This window comes from Mytilus trossulus, chromosome 9 (assembly GCF_036588685.1).
Source record: "Mytilus trossulus isolate FHL-02 chromosome 9, PNRI_Mtr1.1.1.hap1, whole genome shotgun sequence".
NCBI classification, from domain to species: domain Eukaryota; kingdom Metazoa; phylum Mollusca; class Bivalvia; order Mytilida; family Mytilidae; genus Mytilus; species Mytilus trossulus.
The window spans coordinates 69,685,839-69,710,112 of NC_086381.1; the positions used below are offsets into that span (position 1 = coordinate 69,685,839).

General features: G+C 32.6%; 1 protein-coding gene across 1 annotated transcript in view; it reads left to right on the plus strand.

Moving 5' to 3' along the window:
* The first annotated feature begins 802 nt into the window (after window positions 1–802).
* Window positions 803–24,274, plus strand: part of LOC134683323 (soluble guanylate cyclase 88E-like) — a 184,018-nt gene continuing 160,546 nt past the window's right edge. The window contains exon 1 of the mRNA XM_063542541.1: window positions 803–932. The gene's annotated coding sequence lies outside the window, so the exon portion shown is untranslated. The remainder of the gene's footprint in view (window positions 933–24,274) is intronic.

Consider the following 24,274-nt stretch of genomic DNA (forward strand, 5'->3'; position numbering starts at 1 on the left):
ACACATCCTCATCATCAAAACACAATTTTGTCATGAATCCATTTGTGTCCTTTGTTTTATACATGTATGCATATAGACCAAGGTGAGCGTCACAGGCTCTTAAGAGCCTCTAGTTTCTTTCACTGTTATTATTATGTCTTTTGCTGTTTCAAAGTTCCCAGTATTTTGCATCTCTGTTTTTATTTGGAGCCCGTAAAATCCATCTTTACTGGGAAACGCATCTTTGAAGTGCTGATTTAATATACTAGCTTTATCCAATGAATCTTCTTGAAGTATAGGCCATCTCAGTTCTGATGTCAATGATAGTATGTTATTTACATCTGTTGTTTTTTGCGTTTTGTATATGAAGAGAAGTGTTTCATACACTTTTGTTTTTTGCTTTCACTGGTTAGTGTGACTGTCTTTTATATATCCCCAAGCTATATCACAAGCTTCAGATAAACAGTAATTTAAGAATATCTCAAAACTATCATGAAAAATAAAGGAATGAAATCAGTTACTTATGTAGATTTGAAAACACAATTGCTGCATATCGAATGACAGGACTCCTATTTCGAAGACAATTGCAGCTTATTAATATTAAACTTCTTGAGACTGGTGCAACGAAAACAATAAACCAAAGACTTTCATTGATAACTTCTTTTAATCAGAGACATATTAAAATATAATCATACTATATGTCTATGGTTTTCATAAAAAAACTATATTTTATAAATATAACTGCCACTGATAAGTTCATGTTAACTTATCTGTGTTGAACTGGTATAGGATCTTATTTTTTTCTTCAGAAAACGTTGATAGAGTCAAACCATCTGCTAGCGTAATCTACACATAATTAACTTATTAAAGGAGGCTTCATTCAAACAATGTCGTTCTACCTGTGAACTCTGAAAAGATCAAGTGGGCAGAAATATTCTTTAATGACAAAAAAGGTAGGTTTTTTTTTAAATAATTCATTGTAAAATTGTTGTATTGTCTTTAAATTTTGTGGTAAAAATGTTGATCTTGAACATCTTGAATGTGTATACCAAAACAAAAAGAAGATGTGGTATAATTTCCAATAAGAACAACTCTCCACAAGAGATTAAAATGACAAAGAAATACGCCTTTATTACAATTGGCATCTAATTTTAAACGAAACGAAACACAACTCAGGCATTGATTTTTAAAAGTCATATGAAACGAATGACTGGTGAAAAATAATGCTTATCTTATTCTTGAACCAGTACATGTGTATATCATTAATTTAATAAGTCTTTTGTGACAGAATTTATCTTTTTTTACCCAAACATTGTATAATCGTCGTTTTTTTTCTCTCTCTGACTGTTATGACATGAAAAAATAGCCGCTCGTGTTTTGAAACTGAAGTTTACCGATTGTCACCTTATAGTAAACAATCAACAAAGAAACATGGATATTGATCACGTGTATAACATGTACAATGTATAATCAGATAATAGTTTATTTTAGTGACAGATCCATGCGTATTGCGATCACCGAATTTTTACGAGGAGGGTCGCGTTCTCATTGCTAAGGTCACTTTACATACGGATAATATTAAAAAGATCACATCTCTATACCTGAGACAAGATCGTGCGTGGATGATGAATAAATGACAGGAAATTCAACCGCAACGTAATAACTATCATATTGTAGTGATACAAATCAGTATACCTGGGACTAATACTAATATAATAATAGTCCCAGAGTATAAACTGGTTTGTTGTTATATATTATATTAATATAACAGTTGCATGTATATATAATTTTCATCCATTTGTATATCATTCTATTCTACTATTCTAATAATAGTGCAGTGCAAGTGGACACTCGTCTCTAAAAAAAGCCATTCATATTTCCCCGCAAAAACAATTACAGAGTTACTGGTCCTTGCCGGGAGTGTCACAAACGTTTATTCCTTCGCAAGCTTTAACAATTTTTCGGTACGTGTGCATATGGAAAGCCAACGGGGTCAAAATTCTTACTTCGTAACTTGTCAATTTGTAACTTGTAACTGTGTGATTTTTCAATTTGTATATTGCTGTTTTGTAACTTGTCGATTTGTTAAATGTCGATTTGTATATTGTCTATTTGTATATTGATGTTTTGTAACTTGTCGATTCGTTAATTGTCAATTAGTACATTGCTGTTTTGTAACTTGTCGATTTGTTAAATGTCGATTTGTATATTGTCTATTTGTACATTGATGTTTTGTAACTTGTCGATTCGTTAATTGTCAATTTGTATATTGCTGTTTTGTAACTTGTCGATTTGTTTAATGTCGATTTGTATATTGTCTATTTGTATATTAATGTTTTGTAACTTGTTGATTCGTAAATTGTCAATTTGTATATCGATGTTTTGTAACTTGTCGATTCGTTTAATGTCAATGTGTGAAATGTCATCGTTGTATTATGCTAACGATCATTATGACGACAGATGGCGCTCGGTTTCCTCTACGGTGTATAAGCCTCCTGTATAAACTGGATAAACCATTGTCTCATTGGCAATCATACGGTTTATTAACACATCTCCTTATTGTATTTACCTGAATAATTCAGTCGATTTATTCTGCCGTTACATTAACCTCGCAAAATTAGGAGAGATCGATAACGTGGAGGGACTGAACTATTTGGGATGTATTTTTATATAGTTTCCGCTTGAACGAAACGCAGCCTGTCGTCTTCAGTAAACAAAATAAAACTGGGATCCTGTAATAATGCATTTTTTTTGGTTTTGATTTCTTTGAGTGCTAAACATAACTGATTTAAACTACTAGGTTTATACTCCATATGAAGGTGCTCCTACTTATAGATTACTTACCGACTCGAAGAAGAAACCGAGCGCCATCTGTCGTCATAATGATCGTTAGCATAATACAACGACAACATTTAACACTTTGGCATTTCACACATCGACATTTCACGAATCGACAAGTTACAAGTTACAAAACATCATTAAACAAATTGACAATTTACCGATAAAGAATTTTGAAATCACACAGTAACAAGTTACAAATTGACAATTTACGAATTAACAATTTTGAAATTACAAATATACAAGTTACAAACTGACAATTTACGCATTATAAATTTAAAAATTACACAGTTACAAGTTAAGAATTGACAAGTTACGAATTAGGAATTTTGACCCCGTTGGCTTTCCATATGTGCATAGATATTGTCAATGATTTTTTACTTTTTATATATCTAACGACAAAACATTTTTGTATCATTAATATGTGGTCGGATTTTTTTGTTTGTTAGGATAATCCATTGAAAAAATGAATTTATTTATAAAACAATTGATAGGTAATGTTATTTTGCACTATAGATAATGTCTGCAGATCTATAAATTTTATAGATCGGTTAAAAACCCAAAATCAATTTGCATAATGGAAATTTAGGCGATAGCAATTCATCGGAATGAACAATTAAAAAAATCATGTAAATATCAGTACTTGAAGGTATTTGTTTTGCGTCTAGCGCAAATGTAAAATTTCAAATCTGGTATCTATCTATGCTGAGTGTAATTTCAGCGAAATCTCCCTTTTATCCATAATCAAGTTTTTGAGCACGCCAGAATATCGTTGTAAAATCATAACATAACAATGGATATTTTTTTATCACAGTAAATAAACACCAGAACGTTTAATTGTATGCATACAACTGTTATAACACGACGATTCCCTGGTAACCATAAACACGACTTTGTCTTTTCTAAATCAGATCACTGCCATATTCACTGTTGCATTGATGCACTCGGTACTGTTATCTAACACAAGATGAATGATCCCAAAACAATTAATTTTCAAGTCAGGGATAAGACTATACATACAGATTCCTTTAACTTCAAAGTTACAGTGTTAATTATGATATTGATTAACCAACTTTGTTTTATCGTCTGCTGTTTATCAAAGAAACAGCTCCAGTTTTTTTTTATCGTAACTTGTTCTTGCTATCATTTGACACATAAGTAAAACTTTTGGAAAAGATTGAAATGTCGTTAGGGATCATAGTTTTGAATGTTGATAGTGAAATTAACAAATGTCGGATCTAAAAGAAACAGCTGATAATTTGTAAAACAAATCTTTTTATGTTTGTAAATGAACTTTCTTGAAGGCTTTTGAAAACGCATGTAATTTATCATCCATTACTTGGTTTTGTACGATTCTTCTCCCGATGGTCAAAGCGTCGTACACCTGTCTACACACACTCGAAATTCTTCGATGTATTTTTAAGCATAACGCGGTCACAGACAACGTATTGTACTATATATTCTGTTTAAACACATATATATGTTACAAAAACGTTGGGTTTTGCATTTTCAATAAACGCAAAACTGTCCTACTCATATTGCTGCTAGGGGCATTGGTTATTGTGACGCGTTTAAATGGCGAGAAGTCTTTCCATCCTTTATGACGATGGCGGACAGTAGTGGTGTTTGTATTGTAAACTATGATTATTCTGTTACAATGGACACTAGTAAGAATATTATCGATTTAACCCCAGTTTTGCCAAATTATTGCTTTAGCGTATCATCATTAATTAACCCGAATAATACAGATGTTATATTCCGCTGATCTACGAGGGCTACACAGAGAGCAGGCGACGCGGCCAATGATCTTAAGGAGTTTCAAGCCCTCGTGTGGGAAAATCGGACACGAAAAGGGCTGGAATAATTTGAGTTATATCACCATATTCAAAATTAAGGCGAAATGTTACAATAAATGTGTACACAGTAATCCTGGTATCATCCGTCCGCTTAAGCCTCGGGCAGACATTGAAGTTACAAGATGAGTCCAGGGCAAATATGGAAAAGGGCATCTTATAGTCTATTAGTAATAACTGTCTACACATGACACTTTCTTGGTATGACGTATTGATAACTGTTCAAATAACTGTCTACATATAACTATTTATCACATACTCGTAACGAAAACATTGGGTTCTGCATATGTTTCACCGCAATATTGTCCTACTCATAATATTGCCCGGGGGGACTGGTGGAATTGTACCCCGATTCCAAATGACGTGACGTAATTGATTTCTTAACGGCAATGACGGTGTTCGTATAGAAAATTACGATAATTTTGCTACAATAGCCACTAGTAACTATCCGATTATGTCGAAATATCTAAATTGTCGATTTAGTTCTAGTCACTGTCTACAGACGACGTACATATTGGGATAAAATATTGATATATAATTTTTATATGAGTTGCATATTAGGGAATACCTAGAAATTATTGGTTCTTGACGTTGTATATTTTTCGATAGACGACGTTGACCGAACTTCTTTTCGTAACCAATGTAAACAAGATAGCGGCGATAATAACACCGACGTGGACAGAAGTTATGTTCATTGCACTTTAATAATTAAATTAAATAATAAACACATAAAAATTCGTTTGAATGACAAGTAAAGTTTTTGTAGGGTTATTTTTAGCAAATTTAAATAGGTACATATTTTTGCGTTAACCAACAAATATATGCATGCGTCAGACCTATTCAATGACACAAGTATACAGTTTACGTGTGATAAAGGTTACGAGTGTTGAAAAATAAGTTCCTTATCTCCAATTTTAAAGAATTATAAAGATGAAAGGAATTTATTGGTGTATAAACTGGACAAAGTCACTATAACAAACATATCATATAAGTCCGGACTTTTATTTGTTTGTGCGTGACTTGGTCCAGTTTATACGTTTAATCCTATGATGTTTTAATAATTGAATTTTGTCTTCCGATATGACTTATAATTTATTGGTATTTGTTCTAATTCACTGTAACAAGAAATAAGTTCTTTCTACATCGTATGTTAATAATATAGGTGCACAAGTAAATACCAAGAGACACAGAAGAATCAAACAAAGATACAGACACAGGTCCATAAGAACCGATAAACAATATATCCGCGAATTCACGTACATATAAAAAGAAACTAAATATGGATCAAACACGAATAACACAATAACAGTAAAATAAACTCGGATGATCATGAAAATAAGCAGTCCCTGTTTCACTAATGAAAACAGTAATGCTATATGTAATTCGTCATATTGTTGATTAATTTTTAGATTAAGACATTACTGTTGCTGACATTAGTTTGATAAGAACGTCAAAAAGTGATTGAAAAATGTTAAGTGAATAATTTGTTCTGTTTCATAATACTGTCTTTGTTTTACATCATTTCCACCTTCTTTCCAATGTAACTGAGCAGACAACACTTCATTACATCATCAGCCTTATCATCACCTCTGGTATTTGAGTTATAATGAAGCATTGAAACAAAAAAAATCAGGCAGTTAAATATCTCTCATTGCATAAAATACTGTATACAAACGTATAATATGATCTTAACACAAGGTGTTGAAAACCAATCTTTAACTAACATGGTAGTAAAACAAATATGAAAATAAGGAGATGGGGTATGAATCAGTTTGTTATAAAACGATATTGTATGTTGAACTATATATAATGGGTTGTTGTCAAATGCAATCAATGCACTGCTGTACTGTTCACTCTAATATCCAGAGAATGTACTGTTTACTCGAGTGGTCCGAAGAATGTACTTATGTAACTGTTCATTCGAATGGTCCGAAAAAGGCACTCATATACTGTTTCCTAGAAAGGTCATAAACATGCAATGATGTACTGTTTACTTGATTGGTTCGAATAATGATTATGCATGTTGTACTAGTGCGCTTTTACTCTCATATTCATAATTTTTTGATTCAATCATTTTTTTTCTATTTACATACTTGTGTTTTCCTTGAATAATAATTGTTGCGATAATCGAAGACATTGGATTTAAATACTATAGTAGTTTGAAAAAACGAACGTAGTGACCTTAATTCCTTTAAATAGTTTGATTATAACATTTCAATCTATCACTAGGCTTTCGAAAGTCCTTTAATTACGTATTTTTCTACTGATTGTCAATGGAACTTTAGCTAATTGATTGATTGGTTAAAAAGAAACTTAGTAAATCTTAACTTTTTCAGTTGGCATTGTTGAATTAAGTGTCAGAGATGTATGAAAGGCAACTCTGTCTACTTAAACAGCGTAAACAAGTAGTGCGACTTTTCTTATGTGTCTCATGAATTTACTTCAGGTCATTATTATAAGCAAAAATTCTTCATAAGTAAGCATATTTATTTTTGTCGCTAGGTTGCTGTCTCATTGACGTTTATCCCACATTCTATTTGTTGAACACTACATATTTTCAAACATGCACTTTTTCATGTATAATGAAGTGAGAAAATACAGAAGAGAAGATCAAACGACTTATTTGAAAAAGAAGAAATTATATTTTTTTCTTCAAAAACGTAGGTCAAAGTACGGTCTTCGACACGGAGCTTTTGCTCACACCGAACAGTAAGCTATATAGGGCCTAAAAATGACTAGTAAAACCATTCAAACGGCAAAACCAACAGTTAAATCTACAATGTATATACAAAACGAGAAAAGAGAAACACTTCTGAACCACATAAACAAAAAACAACTACTGAACATCAGGTTGCTGGCTTAGGACAGGTGCAAACAGATGCAGTGGGTTAAAACGTTTTAACAGGAACGTTTTTTCGCCATAACCCGAAACAATAGTGTAACATCACAAAATAGGAAGATACACTATGAACTATCAATTGAAATGGATTTACTCAATCAAAGGACTTGTAAACACAATTGAAAATTCACTGAACGAATAAATTTGATCTATGATACAACGTAAATACAAAATCAAGAAAATAAGGGGTGGATAAATAAAGACAGCAGAATTATACAGCTGTGAAATGTTAAATGATAACAGAAAGTAAACCATAACATTGTTATTTTTCATCGCCAGCCATATTTTAAAGGGCCTTTCTTCTGGCGGTCGACTTTTTCGACCCGTATTGAAACCACAGGCGTTTGAGACATGTACATTTTTACTTATTTTAGCTGAAATAATAATGTCTTCTTGTTTCTAAATATATACGATCTTAATGTTATTCTGAGATTGTACCAATAGGAGCAAGAACACATTAAATATAAAAAAAACAATTGGAAATACCCAAGAAAATTGATAAGCACGTCAAGTTACTTTTACGTAAAATTTACCTTTTTGTGATTTTTATTATATTTGGGAAACAAGTAAAATCACAAAAATACTGAAGTTAGAGGACAATCAATTCGGAAAGTCCTTTATCAAATGGCAAAATCAATTAACAAAACGCATCAAAAACTAATGGACAAGAACTGTCATATTCCTGACTTGGAACAGGCATTTTCAAATGCAGAAAATGGTGGATTCATAATTATGCGACATCTTTACAGCGTTAACAAGCATCGGTTGATTATCAATACACATGTGCATTGTCGCTGGCCATTTCAGTATACACACATCTAAAAGTATTTGTTCTGGTGTTGATGGAAGGGGTTTGGTAGTGTCTAGCTGTTATATCACGAAAATAAGTGATAGACCCTACCATGGAAGTATACAATAAACCCTACCATGGAAGTATACACTAGACCCTACCATGGAAGTATACAATAAACCCTACCACGGAAGTATACACTAGACCCTACCATGGAAGTATACAATAAACCCTACCATGGAAGTATACACTAGACCCTACCATGGAAGTATACAATAAACCCTACCATGGAAGTATACAATAAACCCTACCATGGAAGTATACACTAGACCCTACCATGGAAGTACTATGACAGTCAATATAGTACTTCCATGATTCTATTTAACATAAGAAGAGGAAATACTTATTTATATTTGATGGCATTTTATTATAAGACCAACATAACCCCAATCGTTTTCATGTATGTCAATTTTAGAGAGGTAAACAGTATTTTAATAGGCTTTTAACCAGTATAAATATTTATAGATTTTTCTGCATGCGAGGATTTATTTATATCTTGGCCACTTGAATTAACAAACAATTTAACAGTTTTGTTTGACATGCGTTAATTAGACCCAACATAAATAGAAATCATTAAACATGGTAAACGGTACCAATTTTATTGCACCAGATGCATCTCGACAATAAATGTCACTCTCAAAGCAATAACTAGAAGTACATATAATGTAATTTTTTTTAAATCAGTTAACAAGGTAAATTTTGATATATTTTTGTTGGTTATCATATTTAAATGTCAAATATTACTATATCGATTTCTGTGTATAGTAAATGTATTGGCAGCATATTTATCGCGAATGCCGTCGTTGGCGCAATTACGGTTACACGCATGTGGGGAATAAAATAGTTTAAAGTTTGCGCGCATAATTTTACAGGTGAACTACGGTAAAAACTAGTTGATATGAAAAAAAATACAAATATGACTGTAACTGGCAAACTTTCATAACAATATAGTATTATTAACTGACTGTTTCTGTATTTTTCTGTATTGGCACTGGTATAGATTCAAGGTTTGCTGTATTGGCCTCGAGACCCGTAGGGTCGAGGGCCGATACAGCTGACCGAGAATCTATACCAGTGCCAATACAGAAACAGCCAGTTCATAACACTTTTACCGCTTCATTTATTAAATTTAATTTTGTCCAACGTAATCTGTACGATAATTTACGTTTGAAGTTGGATTCATAACAAACTGGACATATATATATCATAGTTAATTGCTATTAATAGTATTGCAATATGCATTGTGTTTAAATTTAATATCAGTATTTAGTTCTGATATAATCTTAAATCTATCCTAATTCCTTCTTACTTTTGAATTGTAGTTTTTCATATGTGACGTCATTTTTGTGCTTTTTCAGATATTTCAATAATGGAAATGTGACGTATTTTTTGTGCCTTTTCGCCATCGTATGTGACGTCATTTTTATGATTTATTGCGTTAAGGCCTGTACTAAATCGGGTGTGTCTATTCTGTGTTGGTCTTAGCATTATGTATTCGGGTTTAGATTTCTGTAATTAGTTTGCAATAGGTTTAATTGTTCTAAATAATAAGGATGTTCTAATCCCAAGCATAAAAACATAGCCGTATTTGACACAACCTTTTTCAACTTTTGATCTTCAGTGCTGTACAACTTTGTACTTTTTTTCACTTTCTCGTGTTCTCCTCTTATATTTAATGCGTTTCCCTCGGTTTTTGTTTGTTACCCCGATTTTGTTTTTTTTGGATTTATGAGTGTTGAACAGCGGTATACTACTGTTGCCTTTATTTATTGAATAATCCAACTTTTTCAATAGACTTGTTCTGAATGCTGTATTATTTACATACATCAAATGTGAATATAGGGTCAATATTTCCAATACGGACTGGCAATGAATCCTGCATTACCTGCACAATAAATATTTTCATGTAATTTATGATCTATTGTCTGTTCGTATTGGAAATATTTGACCGGGCCGAAAAGCAATATAGATCGCGTGATTTATATGACTAATGCCGTTTTGGTAGTATTAGGGTTGTTTTTATGGTATTATTTAATAAATATGACCATACACTTGTTAGCCTTCATAATAAATATAAATTTACGATTTTTAAAACATTTGTTGATTCAAACTAATTTATTTATATGCAACTTTTAATTTGTATTAATATGTATATGCTGGGACTATGAGTCCCAGGTATAAGCGGATAAATTATTGATACGCACTGTAAACAAATTTTGCGTCAACCAAAATAAAAATTGTAAACTTATGGAATATGATATATTATACAAAAGATTAAAAAAATATATTGGTATTTTATCTGTTTTTCAGTATCCAAATTTAAAGTAGGTCGAAGTTAATGGCCATTTGCAATTATTAATCATAACCTAGTAGAATCAAATAAATTTATTTTCAACTAGCCATATAAATTTGTTTTCAACATATCCATATAAATTTGTTTTCAACATATCCAAAATGTACCTTCCTTAAACAAAAGACTGGGTTCTAACTTCATATTGAGATAATAGTTATCGCCAAAACCCTTAACATAGACCTTGATTGCCAAAACCCTTAACTTAGACCTTGATTGCCAAAACCCTTAACATAGAACTTGATTGCAATTAATAGATCCGAAGTGTTGAAGAAATTTAAAGCCAAAAATGTAATTTTGTACCTTAAAAAAAAATGATATATTGTTACGAGATAAATAAACTCATTCAATGTGGAATTGTTTTAATCCTCAACACATGGCAATATTCAACCAGAAAATTGTAATTTATATAAATAAACTCATCATAGATAGCAGGACTAAATTTAGTATATACCGCAGATGCGCGTTTCGTCTACAAAAGACTCATCATTGACGCTCGAATCCAAAAAAGTTGAAAAAAGCCAAATACAGTACGAAGTTGAAGAGCACTGAGGACCAAAATTCCTAGAAGTTTTGCCATACAGCTAAGGTTATCTATGCATGAGGTAGAAAATCCTTAGTATTTCAAAAATTCACAATTTTGTAAACAGTTAATTTATAAATATAACAATATCAATGATAATTCATATTAGGGCTTTTGTGCTGACATGAATGAAGTTCTACCAAAGATTTGTAGACACATTTATTATGCAGTAGAGGATATGAATTAAGGGATCATTAAATTGTATACATGTCCGTCTATATTTTGGACGTTCCATAACATTTGGTCCGTCTTCCTGAAACTTAAGTTTGCCTCAACCAAATGTTATGGAACGTTTACAAAATGCTCATAATCACTGACATTTGAATTTAAGTGGCGTCATTTTAACCTTTTAAAGTTATCGTTTCCGTTCTCTCATGTACTTAAGTGTTTTTTTTTCACTCCATGCAGACTGAGAGCCTTCACCTAGCACGTTAGTTTGATTTAACAATTACGTGCATGAATTCAGACTTTCATCGATTTATGATGTCAGCAAATCATTGAAAATGCATAATTTTGATATTGTTATCAATAAACATGTTACAGTATTGATAAATGATTTTTAAATCCCTATCCATACCAAGTCAGTGATTGATAGCTGATAACGATGTCAAAAGTAAGAACATGGTTTTCATGTCAAATGTGCTGTTCTAATATCTAAAATTTGCCTTTGACATCTGTAGTTTTCGTTTGATGATTTCCATGCACAATGCCATCTAAATCAAGGAAATAAGATGATTGTTTTTTTATGTATCATCTAGCATAGTGTTTATTGTTTTGCTTAAAAAAACTGAATGAACTTTATTGGCTTATGATAGATTTGAAATATCATTATAGTTTAAACAATTAATAGTTATATTGAATGTGTCTAATCTTCATGATTTTGTACTTGTTAATCAATCTTTTCAGAAATACTGTTTAAAATTATTATTCTATGGATCAATATCGGTATAAACCATTGAAATAACTGAAAAGAGACGAAGAGTTTTGAAAACGTCATATTGAGAACATTGTACTCCTCGGATATGCTTTTAAGATTTAAGTTTAATGGAACGAGTTTTGTAGTCTTTTCTTGTAAGGTATAAAAAGTACGGGGCGAAATATACGAGAGGGACAGTCAAAATCATAGATCGAAAATAAACTGACAACGCCAGTGCTAAAAAGTAAATAGACAAACAGACAAATAAAAGTACACAAGGTACAACACAGAAAACTAAAGACTAAGTAACACGAACCCCACCAAAAACTGTGGGTGATCTCCGGTGCTCTGGAAGGGTAAGCAGATCCTGCTCCACATGTGGTATCCGTCTTAAGTTTAGAACAGTAAAATACTACTATCCAATGAGATGTCCAATGTTCAACAAATGTTCATACTTTTTTTATAATTTCCAATCCAAGAGCACTTTTATTGATACTTTTTACAGTCTTAGTTGTTTTTAAAATAATTACTTATGTGTTACGCATACTCCAACAAAGTATGAGGCAGTTTTTTTGTCTTTATACCCATACAAAACACAATTCAAACATATCACTTATTTATTTTCAATGTTTTATTCGAGAACAAGCTTTTTGACCTTTGCTTACATATTTTCATTGATCACCAGCACCGGTCAGGATTAATCAAAACGATAGCAAAGAATATTCTGTCGCAGGACAACCTTACCCACTGTGGTGAGGATAGGTATTTTTTTCATGGTAACAGCGTACACACAGCGTAACAATGTAGAAACATAAATATATATACTTTTCAGACTCAGCATAAACCCCAATACTTGTTTAGAGTCCATGGTAGAATTTGAATACTAACAAAAGTGATAATATCATTAAAAGCAGGATATATATGCAAGGATTCATTTTGAAATTGTAAATTAAAAAATACTGCAACTCTTTGAAATTATGTTAATCAATGAAATACAAATGAAGTGATCTATTGATAAATGTATATGATCTATAATTGCGATGTCACTTTGATGTAAACATGTCGTATTAGTTATTAATATATTTGACCAACTATTGCCATTTAACACAGTTTTTTGGTAAATTGTATTTTCAACATCTATTTGTGTCGGAAAGTTTGGAGGGTTAGATCAAACATATCAGACACAATTCAAATACGTTTTTTTCACATTTCAATTTAGACTAACATATATATGTCTTGTAAAAGTTTAGTGGTTGTAATTTTATTAACGATTTATAATACTTTGTAATGTCCGAATTCCCGGGAGAAAACACACGCTCTCCTTTAGGACAATTTCAACAACATTATATATAGAGATTTGAAAAAGACGGACATAATTTTTGTTGCCTACGTGCAATCCAACAAGTTTTTCGCTGACTGTTTATATGATTATTTCGTGACTTTGAATATGAATGAAGGCATTATTCTATAATAGATATTGTCAATGCCATTCTGTTGAAACATTTTTTTGTATAGTCATGCCTGATTGTACGTTGAAAAGATATGGTTTGCCTAAATAATTTTTATGATACTATTATGCAGATCCTTCACTTGTAATTATTTTGAGATGCAGTTCTAAAATGCAAAAAAGATAATGGTTATTTTACTTTTAAGTTTCTTAGTAGAACAGCAACGATTGAGACAAAAAAGTAATATGATTTTTTGATTTTTTGTTTCAAACACTTTTCAATGCGAAATATTGAAATGATATTATGCAGTTAATTTTGTCAAAATAAGATAAAAACATCGCTGGTGTATCAGTGGCTTACAAGTCAATGATTCAAACTCATTAGAATCCGTATTCCAGAAACTCCTTACCTAGGAAACCAAACAGACATATAAAACTCTTCTTTCTACGATTGCACGTGCTTGTTTGTTGTAGCCCAAGCAGGACGATTCTTGTATTTACTTATTTCTGTAAAACTGATTACATTAAGCTTCATTTAGTTCAATTCATAAAAAGCATAGTCGAGAGTTATTAATAGACAGGTAACACATTTGAATGTTGAATGTTTTTCGCGTTCCGATTCTCTCCACAATAGTACTAAGGCTTCTTGTGATTTTATTTATATTGTAAGTTTTAGAAGCGAGTTACCTTTGTAATGCCTATTTTTTTAACATTTGAGAAAGTACTGTTTTTATGGGGGCTCGCGGGTCTAAATCAAAGTTTTTATTTAATATAGGATTTCGCCTTATTTTTCTATAAATGAACTTTATCTTATACTTAATAGAAAAATGAAATAAAAAAATGGGGTCACCGTTCATTTACGCTCACAATCTGCATTTGAAAGAAGCATACATTTTTGTTAATGTTTTTTTTCTTCTGTTGAACTAATAGGAGAACAATCGGTAATATCGAAATAGAAAAAGAACTTAATTAGAGAAATCGCTTAAATTTTACAATAATTTACTTTATGTAAAGCTTATTCGAAAACAACAATAAAAAATATAGGTCACCGATGATTTAAAAAAGATATTTCAATTTTAATGCCAAAAAATTGCATTTTTGCTCCAAAGGGAGATAATTTGGAGCTTTTCCAATGATATCTACATTTTAAAAGTCATCTGTGGCCAACACGAAAAGATTTTTTGGAATGATTTTTGTACCCTAAGATAAAGTAACAACTACTAAATGTTATTAATAAAATTTGAAAAGAAAAATAAAAGTTTAATTTTTTTCTAAAAATCTTATACCCGCGAGCCTCCTTAAGGTGTTTCCAAGGTTAAACAAATCAGGGTACTGATAAATAAGAGAGATGAGTCAACCTGAATTAAATAAGTAAGGCGACCAAAACAAAGTAGGGAAATACTATAGGGAAAACAAAATAGGGAAATACGTTAGGGAAAACAGTAGGGAAATACGTTAGGGAAAACAGTAGGGAAATACGTTAGGGAAAACAGTAGGGAAATACGTTAGGGAAAACAGTAGGGAAATACTTTAGGGAAAACAGTAGGGAAATACGTTAGGGAAATCAGTAGGGAAATACGTTAAGGAAAACATTTTACATTTTGTCTTGTTGAGACCTTTATATTTATCTTGCAATTGGGTGTTCTCCTATACAGATACAGCCCTACATATATCGCTATGCTGTATCTGTATACTATACAGATATCGCTTAGAAGCTCCGCCCACTGCTGGACTGCGTGACCTCAGAATGTGTATTGCAATCGCATTCCAATGTCGTATCAATTGCGAATTAACGATTACTTTTATACGTTCTGCTTGTTTTCAAACATTTCTTTAGTGCAATAAGAATCACACCAATTTTCTGATAGCATACACACATGAACAGCAGTCTTTTCTACGATGACAACTATCGATTTCAAAAAAAATTGAATGTGTATGATTGTGTAACAAAAACAACCATGTCAGCATGCATGATTAGTGAATGTCAAGTCTGAAGCGTAGGACAACTCGTACACTCCTGTTTCAAAGCGGACAATGTTTTGTTATTTGATTTAACTGTTGAAATTAGTTGTTATGTTAAAATAGATAATTATTCACCTTGAGCGATGTATTAGTGTTGACCATTCGAGTTTCTTTTTTGGCGAACCCGTCTTCAGCTGAATGTGTGATTACTGTATCGTATTACTACACACGGGCCTCAAGGGATTTCCAATCGAAAATAAATGCAAAACATGTGTTTTTGTGTCTTTCAAAACACAAATAATATACAGAATTAATTGCAGGATAAAGACAATAACTGTTTAGTGTCTTTAAATATCATCTGTATTTGTACTCGGCTCGAAACAGGTGTAATAGCTCGCTAAAAGCTCACATACACCTTGTTTCCTAGCCTCGTACAAATACAGCTGATATTTAAAGACACTAAGCAGTTATTGTCTATATAATAGGTAAGTATGTAAATTTTTTTCTATTGATGAAGGTCTTGTGGTGTTCTATAACTGCATTAATCTGGTTCAGTTGGATAGTTGTATCATTATCACTCATAATATTTCTTATTTTACATTTTACGATACCTCTAGTACAATACATAATAAATGTTTTTTATTTTTTTTATTTTTACTGACTTTAAATAGTTTGGAGAGAGAAAATTGTATAAATGTTGGGTTGAACTTCACAGGGGTGTTGGCTTTTAATTGTCTGACTGACTTATTAAAAACATCATACATTTATGTCAGACATAAAAATGTAAAGTATATTTTAAAAGTACCTGCACACCGATGCTCATCATGCGCTTGAGTATCATCATTCATAACAGCCAATTACATATTAATTATACCATTCGTATAAAAAGGTAAGAATATTTCGATGTTATAATATAGTGTTGGCACCTCTCAAGTTAAAAGTCATAAATACATTAGCAGCAGTGTCATGATTTATTGTAAAATGCAAAAACTATTGTAATCAAGATAAACTACAAGAAGTAAAATCATTACCCAAAATATGATTCCAAGTAAGTTTATTGGCTAAAGTGTTTACTTCGGTGCAACTATGTTCATGTAAACTGTTTTGTTGGGGTTTATGTTGCTTAATATTTGTAGAAATAAGGAGATGTGGTATAATTGCATCGAGACAACAGTGACGATAGTTTAAATAATGTAAGGAACTTTTGGTCACAGTGAGTCATTCAACAATTAACAAATCCATGTCAGCAATAAAAGACTCCGACTTAACAAAATGTGAAACAATTTGAAACAATTTATACGAAAAAAACACAGCCTTATTTATAATAAAACAATGTACGAAATACAAATATGACTGAATTACGAAAGGAAATAGTCACAATGGCAGACACAACACACTCATATAAAAGTACTCTCAGTTACTTAGAGCTAGCATCACAATATGATAGACACAAAACACCGATATAAAAGTACTCACAGTTGCTGAAAGCTAGCAGCACATTTACAGACATAAAACACCCATATAAAAGTACTCTTAGTTACTGAAAGCTAGCATCACAATATGATAGACACAAAACACCGATATAAAAGTACTCACAGTTGCTGAAAGCTAGCAGCACAATTACAGACACAAAACACTCATATAAAAGTACTCACAGTTATACTGAGAGCTAGCATCACAATGATGGACACACACACCGATATAAAAGTACTTACAGTTGCTGAAAGCTAGCAGCACACTTACAGACACAAAACACTCATATAAAAGTACTCGCAGTTATACTGAGAGCTAGCATCACAATGATAGACACAAACACCGATATAAAAGTACTCACAGTTGCTGAAAGCTAGCAGCACAATTACAGACACAAAACACTCATATAAAAGTACTCGCAGTTATACTGAGAGCTAGCATCACAATGATAGACACACACACCGATATAAAAGTACTCACAGTTGCTGAAAGCTAGCAGCACAATTACAGACATAAAACACCCATATTAAAGTACTCTTAGTTACTGAGAGCTTGCATCACAATATGATAGACACAAAACACCGATATAAAAGTACTCACAGTTGCTGAAAGCTAGCAGCACAATCACAGACACAAAACACTCATATAAAAGTACTCGCAGTTATACTGAGAGCTAGCATCACAATGATAGACACACACACCGATATAAAAGTACTCACAGTTGCTGAAAGCTAGCAGCACAATTACAGACACAAAACACTCATATAAAGTACTCGCAGTTATACTGAGATCTAGCATCACAATGATAAATACACACACCGATATGAAAGTACTAGCAGTTACTGAAAGCTAGCATCACAATATGATAGACACAAAACACCGATATAAAAGTACTCACAGTTGCTGAAAGCTAGCAGCACAATCACAGACACAAAACACTCATATAGAAGTACTCGCAGTTATACTGAGATCTAGCATCACAATGATAAATACACACACCGATATGAAAGTACTAGCAGTTACTGAGAGCTAGCATCACAATATGATAGACACAAAACACCGATATAAAAGTACTCACAGTTGCTGAAAGCTAGCAGCACAATCACAGACACAAAACACTCATATAAAAGTACTCGCAGTTATACTGAGAGCTAGCATCACAATGATAGACACACACACCGATATAAAAGTACTCACAGTTGCTGAAAGCTAGCAGCACAATTACAGACATAAAACACCCATATAAAAGTACTCTTAGTTACTGAGAGCTAGCATCACAATATGATAAACACAAAACACCGATATAAAAGTACTCACAGTTGCTGAAAGCTAGCAGCACAATCACAGACACAAAACACTCATATAAAAGTACTCGCAGTTATACTGAGAGCTAGCATCACAATGATAGACACACACACCGATATAAAAGTACTCACAGTTGCTGAAAGCTAGCAGCACAATCACAGACACAAAACACTCATATAAAAGTACTCGCAGTTATACTGAGATCTAGCATCACAATGATAAATACACACACCGATATGAAAGTACTAGCAGTTACTGAGAGCTAGCATCACAATATGATAGACACAAAACACCGATATAAAAGTACTCACAGTTGCTGAAAGCTAGCAGCACAATCACAGACACAAAACACTCATATAAAAGTACTCGCAGTTATACTGAGAGCTAGCATCATAATGATAGACACACACACCGATATAAAAGTACTCACAGTTGCTGAAAGCTAGCAGCACAATTACAGACATAAAACACCCATATAAAAGTACTCTTAGTTACTGAGAGCTAGCATCACAATATGATAGACACAAAACACCGATATAAAAGTACTCACAGTTGCTGAAAGCTAGCAGCACAATCACAGACACAAAACACTCATATAAAAGTACTCGCAGTTATACTGAGAGCTAGCATCACAATGATAGACACACACACCGATATAAAAGTACTCACAGTTGCTGAAAGCTAGCAGCACAATTACAGACACAAAACACTCATATAAAGTACTCGCAGTTATACTGAGATCTAGCATCACAATGATAAATACACACACCGATATGAAAGTACTAGCAGTTACTGAAAGCTAGCATCACAATATGATAGACACAAAACACCGATATAAAAGTACTCACAGTTGCTGAAAGCTAGCAGCACAATCACAGACACAAAACACTCATATAAAAGTACTCGCAGTTATACTGAGATCTAGCATCACAATGATAAATACACACACCGATATGAAAGTACTAGCAGTTACTGAGAGCTAGCATCACAATATGATAGACACAAAACACCGATATAAAAGTACTCACAGTTGCTGAAAGCTAGCAGCACAATCACAGACACAAAACACTCATATAAAAGTACTCGCAGTTATACTGAGAGCTAGCATCACAATGATAGACACAAACACCGATATAAAAGTCCTCACAGTTGCTGAAAGCTAGCAGCACAATTACAGACACAAAACACTCATATAAAAGTACTCGCAGTTATACTGAGAGCTAGCATCACAATGATAGACACACACACCGATATAAAAGTACTCACAGTTGCTGAAAGCTAGCAGCACAATTACAGACATAAAACACCCATATAAAAGTACTCTTAGTTACTGAGAGCTAGCATCACAATATGATAGACTCAAAACACCGATATAAAAGTACTCACAGTTGCTGAAAGCTAGCAGCACAATCACAGACACAAAACACTCATATAAAAGTACTCGCAGTTATACTGAGAGCTAGCATCACAATGATAGACACACACACCGATATAAAAGTACTCACAGTTGCTGAAAGCTAGCAGCACAATTACAGACATAAAACACCCATATAAAAGTACTCTTAGTTACTGAGAGCTAGCATCACAATATGATAGACACAAAACACCGATATAAAAGTACTCACAGTTGCTGAAAGCTAGCAGCACAATCACAGACACAAAACACTCATATAAAAGTACTCGCAGTTATACTGAGAGCTAGCATCACAATGATAGACACACACACCGATATAAAAGTACTCACAGTTGCTGAAAGCTAGCAGCACAATCACAGACACAAAACACTCATATAAAAGTAATCGCAGTTATACTGAGAGCTAGCATCATGTTTTTCATCTTTGATGTTGATGCTGGCAAATGCTAGACACAAAACACCGAAAAATGTAAAAGTATTCGCAAATATTGAAAGCAAGATACCCTTGTAGATTTCGAAAAAGAGCAGGTCAATGCCGCTACAAGGCAGCACTCGCACCCGCAAAGTGGAAAGGGATAGAATAAGTTGCAAAACTTGTTTCCCAATCCACTATAAATAAATTTGTTAAAAACTCAAACAAGCATCACAATTCTAGACACAAAACACTACTATGAAAGTTATGGCAGTTACTGACACCTAGCATCACAATTATAGACACTAAACACTGACATAAAAGTACCCACAGTTACTGAACGCTTGCATAACAATGACGGACACAAAACACCGAAACAAAGGTACTGGCAGTTAGGTAGCAATAGACAGTTTGGAGATTAGTTTCGCATTTTGGCCCCGGTGGATTTTTGTGTAAGTTATTGTGTAATAAAATTAATTTTTTAGCCTTCAAAGATGGCTTATAAGAGCATCAAGATTATTTTTGACATGTTTTATGGGCTATTTTCTGTTTGACAATCCGTATTTCATAGCTAGACCGGCCATCGGTCCAGAAATAAATGTAATGTTTACAAACACTTTTTTCTACACGAAGTTTTTGACGCAATTTTACAAAAAAAAAATGAGATGAAAGACATATGATTTTCGTTGGATTTGCTGAATGATATATGTACACAGTTTCAGAAAAGTTGTTACTTCAAGTGATTGAAATTTTACTTTTAGCCAAATTTTAGGTAATATGTGACATCTCCCCGCCCCCCCCCCTTTTTGGAATATCTTACAACAAATAAATGCAGATTGTTGCCACGGATTCACCCAAAAGAAATTATATTTTACCATTTTATATACTGGATATAAAATCTATGGAAGATTCTGATTACATACATATGCACATATATGACATAAACAGTAAGCTTGATATTGCAAGAAAGCAATGAATAGGGAATGGTTAAATTTATAAGGACAAATTTTAATATTTTTTCATAACTGTTTATTGCTACCTTACTAACAAAGGTACTGGCAGGTACTGATACCTAGTATCACAATTATAAACACAAAACATTGATATCAAAGAACCTTCAGTTACTTAAAGCTAGCATTACAATGACGGACACAAAACACCGAAACAAAGGTACTGGCAGGTACTGACAGCTAGCATCACAATTATAAACCCAAAACATCGATATTAAAGAAATCACAGTTTCTGAAAGCTAGCATTACAATGACGGACACAAAACACCGTTATTAGAGTACAGACAGGTACTGACAGCTAGCACACAATGATATACTCAAAACACTGATATAAAAGTACTCAAAGTTACTGAGAGCTAGCATCACAATGATAGACACAAAACACTGATATAAAAGTACTCGCAGTTACCGAAAGCTTGCAGCACAATTACAGACACAAAACACCTATATAAAAGTACTCGCAGTTACTGAGAGCTAGCATCACAATGATAATCACAAAACACCGATATAAAAGTACTCACAGTTACTGAAAGCTTGCATCACTATGATAAACACACAATCAAATTGAAATATAGATATCTGATTGATTACGTTATACTACATATGAGCTTATGTTGTATAACGTAACCAGAGATCTATATTTTAATTAGATTGGTAAACACAAAACATTGATATAAAAGTACTGGCAGGTACTGAAAGCTAGCATTACCTTGATAGACACAACAAAATAAAAGAATCTCTTGTGGAGAATTGTCTCATTGGCAATCATACATTCTATTTTATATTTGCTCAGATCTAAAATACTAGTTATAATGACTAAGGCTTAAAATGAAGCTATTTCGACAGTTTTGCACTAACCTGTTGACCTTTGAAGTCTTGATGCAAGTACGTAGGACAACATTCAAAACTTCGAATATGGAAACCTGCCAGACAAATTAATTGTCTAACGAACATCCGAGGGATATTATTTGGTCGAATTATAAGACATCTGGTTTTTTTTTTTAATTTCGAATGCAAGGGTAGAAAAAGTAACACTATGATACCATCTCGTTTGCTTATTTTTGATCATATTACGGTATTGAACTAAAACTTCAGACATTTATTACTTGATCACCTGTTTGAAAATGAGCCATAATATTGTTGAAATCGAAAAGTAAACAAATGGAGAAAATAGAAATGTATTAAATGGCTATATATAAAATAAGATAAGTTTGACTGTATATTCTCCCTGGATATCAGTTATAATTGTATGTAACAGGGATACTTGATGGAATGCTGTACATTAAGTAATTTGATAAAACAACAAAGAGTGCAATAAAGAATTTTTGAATGTTAAAAAAACCAAAAACAAATGGAAATTTGATACTGTTATTCAACGTAATCTAAAAGATTTTCTTTTTAAATGGCCCTAGTGTGAAATTAATTTAGAATAAAATGGTCCTTTCTCTTTGAAGTTTGTTCTAATTGGATTGTTAAGAAACTTAAATCCTAAACGTCCTTTCCATGTCTGGTTTTGAAGGACATTTCATCGATTTAGGACGACTAATTTTGATTTGGTGTGACCATCTTTTAGTTATAGTCGATGGTAACCATCGTTTGTTCAATTCACAGCTATACCTAGTCTATATCTATGTTTTGAGAGATTTAGGATGTCAAACGTCTTGACTGACAGCCATACCTAGTCTATATCTATGTTTTGGGAGATTAAGGATGACAAATGTCTTGACTGTCCTATTAGAATACATCATATCCCTTCGAATATATGTTTTAGTTGAGATGTATTTGTGATACGTTCCATTCCCTTCTAAACAATATTAGGTTTGACCAGGAAGGCAACGAAAAACTATTTTTATGCATAAGTTCATAGACCGAAACAAATCTTTTCAGACAATGAAACTCGTTAAAAGGAGATCAACTCGAGTAAATGTAAAGGCAATTTTGTACTTAGAATTTCTTATGTGTCCACGAAAACATTCAGTATTTATTACTTGGAGTACATTCATAAGTGCTCTTTTGAATGGTAGATATTTACACTGTTGTAACTTGCGAACGTGAAACAAAACATGAAGTAACATGTAACTATCATAACTTTGTCTGCGTTTGAATTTAGCTAAACGGTTGTATTGTTTTTTTATCACATCAAATTTCTCATTTCATTAAACAAAGATCCTTGTGTGTGGCTTCTTGAGTTTACTATGATTACAAAACCATACATTCTAAAGGAAATGAATCAAACGATATCAATAGGAAAAATCAAAGAACAAACACGGTATTGATATCTGTTATTGGAATACACGCGGACTTTGTACATGCCACAAGAGACAAACAACGACTGGCTATCAAAGCAGTGCTAATGTGAAAAACATGATTGCATTGGTATATTTTTGTTTAATAATGTATCAGCAACCCCTATATGTATAGATTATTACATGGCATTTTTCATATTAGACCCTTTATCGGCCTTAGGTCATGAGCCGTTAAAGACATTTAAATACAAGAAGAAAGTGCAGTTAAATTCAACAATAAAAAAATGTAAATCAAGAGATAACTAAAGCATCACAAATATGATGAACAAATGGGTCAACAAAAGATAATAGGAAACAACAGGGGCTGATATTATTCAACAGAGTTTTTGAGAGTCAGATGAAAAAAAAAAGATATATATATCACTTTTAATACATTAGAAAAATCCTTATGATATAAATTAAAATTCAAGATAGTAATCATTTGCTATTTCTACAGTTCAGTGATTACTTAGACTACAAGTGAACTGATTTTGACATACCTTGTGCAATCTGTTAACTAGCCACGTATTTGTTACGTTATATATTAACAATGACTTAATGATTGTCACAGTTGCCGGTGTTATATAGCCATTCTTCCCCCATGCCAGTTTTTCCCCCGGGAGAAAGACTGGCATGAGCCAATATTTCCCCCGTGGAAATTTTGGATCATTGCCATTCTTCCCCCGCGGAAATTTAAC